Here is a 6,000-nt window from a genome sequence, read left to right on the forward strand (position 1 = left end):
AGTCTGAATCATAAATATGCAGTGGAATCTCCCGGAATACCAATCCGTAGCCCCAAAGTAAATATCCAGTACGGGGGAATCTCCGGGGATGTCTGTAGCCCCAAATATAAATGTGCAGGGGATCTCCCGGAATACCGATCCATAGTCCGAAGGTAAACATACAGAGGAATCTCCCGAAATATCGTCCCGTGGTCCCAAAATAAATACACAACACCATTGGGAGGTAAGTCAGTTGATCCATAGGGCCAAAAACACCCAGTGCCACTCAGAGACGCTCCTTTATTTTTCATGGCGATCTCCCATTACTTTCTTTTTTAATGAATTCAATATATACTTTGCATCAGGCTGTGAATGAACAATATAGATTAAAAGTCTAAGAGGATCGATAAGCCAAAAAATATTTTAACTTATACTAATAAAACTAAAATAAAGACTGTTCAAAAATAAGATCAGGATCATGTAGCTAGACGTTCTCAAATTCTACATCTTTCAACGTTCTAGCATTATGCAAGAATGTCCAAATAGTGTATTGTTAGTTTATGAGACCGTCAACATCTCGTAATAAAAAAATTTAATGAATAATTTTCTAAAGATCTTTTGTGGATATATGTTGAAGATCTCAAAAAAAAAAAAAACAATTTACACGTATCTTATCCAATTGAATCTAGGTTAAAATATTTTAGTATATGTCATTTACAAATAATTAGCTTTTCTCACTGTGACCAATAACCATGGGGTGCTCCTTTGAGATATTGAGCAGCATACTTTGAACTTTTTAATTAAAATTCAACAGAAATTATTCCTTGTAAAATAGATTGCCGATATGCTCCATAACATGAGTCAATATCTATAAAAGAAGATAACAAAGATGAGAAATAGTCTACAATTCTAGCAAAGAGCTATAATGAATTATAAATATAAACGTATAATAAAGAAGTTAAATGGTCAAGTGAGCAGCCAATTATGAATAATTAATAACCTTCACTAATCAGTTAATTTGCAAATACATTATGTATTCTACTTGTATATTTATATTGAGCAGTATTAAAGACTTGCTAATACTTATAAATCGTAATTGAATAATGACTCAACTTCAGAAATTTGCACAAGTAATAAATTAGAATGAGAGATAAAGTAGGATTATTATCATTAAAAATAAATGTCTAAAGCATGTATATACAATAAATGTGCTCAATTTTATCTTTGGTATTCATTATAATGTTGTTGTTTATCCTAAAATTAGAGTAACAATTAAACTTGTATTGTGGTTTTATGGATATGTGATTTAATTTAACGCCAATTGATAAATAAGAGATTAAATAGATAAATTAAAGAATAAAGTAGATCAAACCAGTGTGTAGGCTAAATATCGACCTCGGTCTCGACCTGTGACAGTCTCGAGGTATGATAATGAGAATAAACGGCAAAACAACTCTGAAGAACAGTAAGTAAAATAGCAAGAGAATAATGCGCGTATATTTTCTAATCAGTGAACAGTGTGTTTCAAATGAATGGGATCCCCCTTTATATAATAGGAGAGTCCTAAATAAGGTACACTTCTAATTATAGTAGGAAATGCTATTTGACAGCTGTCTAACTGTAACGACCCGAACGGTGATTTTGAACAATTGCACTTTGCTCGGTTGTTTGAGGGCATGAGTAGCTCCGTAGGAAGTATATGACTTATGTGAATCGTCGGTTTTAGTTTTCAGGTTATTCGAAATTGATTTGTAAGAATGATTCTTAGCTAGAAGCTTTAAATTTGAAAGGGTTGACCAAGTTTTGACTTTTTAGAATTTGACCTCGGATTGAATTTTTGATGGTTCCGTCAGCTCCGTTGGATGATTTTGGACTTAGGAGTGCGTCCGGATTGTAATTTGGAGGTCCGTAGCAGAATTTGGCTTGAAATAGCGAAAGTTGGAATTTTGGAAAGTTTGATCAGGAGTGGACTTTTTGATATCAGGGTCGGATTCCGATTCCAGAAGTTGAAGTAGGTCCGTAATGCTAAATGTGACTTGCTTGCAAAATTTGAGTTCAATCGGATATGATTTGATAGATTTCGGCATTGGTTGTGGAAGTTTGAAGTTTCAAGTTTATTAATTTCAAATTTAGGTGTGATTCGTCGTTTCGATATTGTTATGTGTGTTTTGAGGCCTCAAGTAGGTCCGTGTTATGATATGAGACTTGTTGGTATGTTCGAACAGGGTCTCGAGGGGCTCGGGTGAGTTTCGGATACGTTTGGGTTGTGTTGCGCTCGTTTTTTATGTTTCGACGTCATTTTTCAAGCATAAATGTTACCACATTAAGTAAATGAGCTCCGATTTCTCATTTTATTGAAGCATTAGATCCGTATCGCAATTACGGAGCCATAGCAAAAAGAATCGTCGAATTTGGACATCGTATAAGGATTTTATGGTCATTTTACTAAGAATTGGGTTACTAGATTTTTTTCAGATTAATTACGAAATTGCCACTGAATTCGTATTTAAAAATCTGCACTATTTTCAAATATTTAAACCATCATATCTCCTTCAATATAAGGTCAAATGGAGTGATTCAAATGGGACTTTTGCCTAAAGTTTCATCAAGTGAATTTTTATGTTTTGAACATCGATTCGGAGTCGGAATTGGATGAAACTAGTATGGTTGGATTCATAATTGAATGAGTTGTTGGATGTTGTGAGTTTTGTCGGGTTCCGAGATGCGGGTCCGGGTTGGGTTTTTTGGCAGATTTTGGGCTTTTGATTAAATATTAGACCTTTTTCAATTGGATTGGTTGCTTTAGCATTGTTTAATATATTTGAGTTATTTTTGGTTAGTTTCGAGCCCTTCGGAGGTCGGAACGAGTGAGATGGCATTTTTGGAGCATCGCTTGACTTGCTCGGTATAGGAATTGGCTTGTTTGAGGTAAGTAATGATTGTAAATTTTGTCCTAAATTTTTTTACTACTTTGAGGTAATGCACATGCTAGATGACGAGCGTGGGGGCATGGACCATTGGGGATTGTGACTTGGTCCGTCTCATACGACTATTAAGTCGCGTATTTGATTGAAAACTATTTGATACTATTGTGTTTTGGGAATTATTACTATGGTTTGGACTGGATGCCATCATTGGGCCTCGTGCCAACTGTTTGGACCCTTAAGGGCTTTTTACTACTATTCCTCACTGTTTTGGCTTAATATTTGTACTCAATCATGCTGTGTTTTACTGATTTCATAACTCAGCCTTATGTACTCTGTTTTGATACTATAAATGATATTTTGGGCTGAACGCCCTGTTTTACTATTATCCCGAATGGATTAAGAGGTTTCTGACTGAGTGAGGTCGAGGGCCTATGTTGTGAGGATATTATGGGATCGAGCTACACGCCGCAACAACTTATTACTTATTCATGATATTGTGAGGCCGAGGGCATGATTGATTTATGCCACGAGGTGGCTTATTGTTATGTGGCCGAGGGCCTAATTGATTTATGCCACGAGATGGCTTGTTATAGCGTTTGTGTTGTAGGAACCTCTCCGTAGTCTGAACACCCCTAGTGAGCGCGGGTACCCAGAGTGAGTGATATGATATTGCCCGAGGGGTTGATCTTGATTCATGTTATTGCCGAGGGACTGATTACGAGTGATTGTGAGGTAGCCCGAGGGGCTGGTTCTGTTGATATTATGCTTGAAGGGCAGTTTATGATACATGTCTTGCCCGAGGGGCTGTTTGTGATTTATGTTGCCTGAGGGGCTGTATACGGGTGAGTTTTGCCCGAGGGGATGATTATGTTTTTACTATTTTTACTCACAATTTTTTACTTTGTTATGAAAAATTGTTGAAAGATAGTTTCAAAGGATTTTTACTAAAATTTGATTTTTAACGAGATGACTTGATTTATATACTGTTTTGAAAACATCTTGTACTTGTTGTGGTGTTATGATGTGGATTATATGTTTTCTTACTATTCAGTCTTTATTTACTTTTATTACTTACTAAGTTGGCGTACTCACATTACTCCCTGCACCTTGTGTGTAGACTTAGGTATTTCTGAACCCGGTAGCGGGTGTTGATTATTTAGTGGCAGGTTCATCGGAGTTAGCAAGGTAGCTGCCTGGTGATCGCAGCCCTGCTTTTCTCCCTCCTTATCCTCCCTTAGTTGTATTCAGTTATTTCCAGGCTATGTTAGTCTTGATGTTGTCACACGGTTGTAGTAGATGCTCATGACTAGTGGCACCCCGATGTCGGGCTTTCTTTCCACACTGTTGTGTTGATTTAAACTCCCTATGCAGGTTTATTGTTAAATAGCTTTGATTTTGTCTTAAAATGAAAATATTGATTGGTTTTGGTAGTGTGTCGGCTTGCCTAGTACCGTATTAGGCGCCATCATGATAGGGTTAGTTTTGGGTCGTGACAAGTTGGTATCAGAGCCTAGGTTACATAGGTCTCACGAGTCATGAGCAGGTTTAGTAGAGTCTCGCGGATAGGTACGGAGACGTCTGTGCTTATCTTCAAGAGGCTGCAGAACCTTTAGGAAATCCCACATTCTTAAATTCTTATCGTGCGACATTGATTCAACTTGAAATGTAACTCTTGAAATTTCTTCCACATGTTCGTGTGCGTGCATGAGCGCTCGGTGTCAGTTGTGCATCGACGGCTTGTGATTCCCTGAACGAGAAGCGAGATGTGATTTCTGTATGTTGATGTTCGGCCAGTTTGGAGGATTTTTGGCTGGGCTTTGCCTGTAGCTTGAGTACTAAGGTGTTGATTGTGTGAGCGCATGCTTTTGGATTTATATGTTCGATAGTGTCCCTATTAGTGGAAGTGATGGCTGGATGACTACGTGATGAGTATGATGTGACTGCGGGATGTATTTATATGATTTGGATGTGACGAGGAGGGTCTGCTTGAGGGTAGAAAGAACTATTTGGTGCTTGATTTACATCTTTATTTGATGTATAGCCCCGAGTTATGGGTGTGTTGAAGGATCTTTTCATGTTGTTAGTTGGGGGATGAAGTAGATTTCATGTCGTGATATGAGTTCAGACTCAGGAAGATTAAGTGATTGCGGGATGTTTATGATGGTGGAAGAGTATAAAGAGATGTTAGTTTGAGACGAAGTAGGTGGGTTATCTCCTGCGGGGTGTCTTGAGGGCGTGTGATACCTATGCTATTTTGTAGAGAGTCCTCTTTTACCAGTGAACTATATGTGCTGCAAATTGAGTTTGGATCGCGTATGAAAGTTGTCTTGACTGTTATGAGTGTGAATGCAAGATTTGCAGATAATTTGAAGTACCAGATGGGTTATGTTGCACGAGCTTATGAAGGATTTAGTTCAATCTCACTATGGTACTATGGCAGTAATAGAGTATAGGCATTATGAGTTTTTGTAGGTTTTGACTTATGGCTTTGAGCTAAGTGGGGGAGTTTGCTATTGAGAAGTTGATTGCGCGACTAAGTATCGTATCAGTTTCAGTTTGAGGTATACTGGCGAATCAGTTGTGGCTTACAAGGGTTGAGATCGAGGATGACTCGAGTAAAAAAAAATTTTGGGTCGGGGTTGTGTTATGCTTTATGGGTATATACGAATCATGGAATGACTTGAGTTGTTATTGGTGAAGGATATAATGTGCATGAAGTAGGAATTTATTTGGTTGCATTAAGGTGGAGTTACTTCCTGGGGTGTTGGAGTGCTAATGGAGCACAGGTCGTTCGGTCCATTTGATCAATTAATTGAGGTTCGAGCAGAGTGTATAACTCCCGAGAATGGTTTTAATGGATTCAAGATGTATATGTAACAATTGGGGGATCTTTGGGATGTGTATTTGGCTAGAAACTGAGGTTTACAGTGGAGGGTGTCAAGACTTGTGGCATTTTTATATCATTATGGATTCTACATATTAGTATCAGGAAGGTGAAGGTCATTGATTTAGGTTTGTATAAAGCCTTTTCAAGGTAAGTATTTTGAATATGGTACTTTTGGGGATATTTACGAGAGTATTCAGCAGCTTATGA

The sequence above is a fragment of the Nicotiana sylvestris genome, chromosome 8 (assembly GCF_000393655.2).
Source record: "Nicotiana sylvestris chromosome 8, ASM39365v2, whole genome shotgun sequence".
NCBI lineage: Eukaryota > Viridiplantae > Streptophyta > Magnoliopsida > Solanales > Solanaceae > Nicotiana > Nicotiana sylvestris.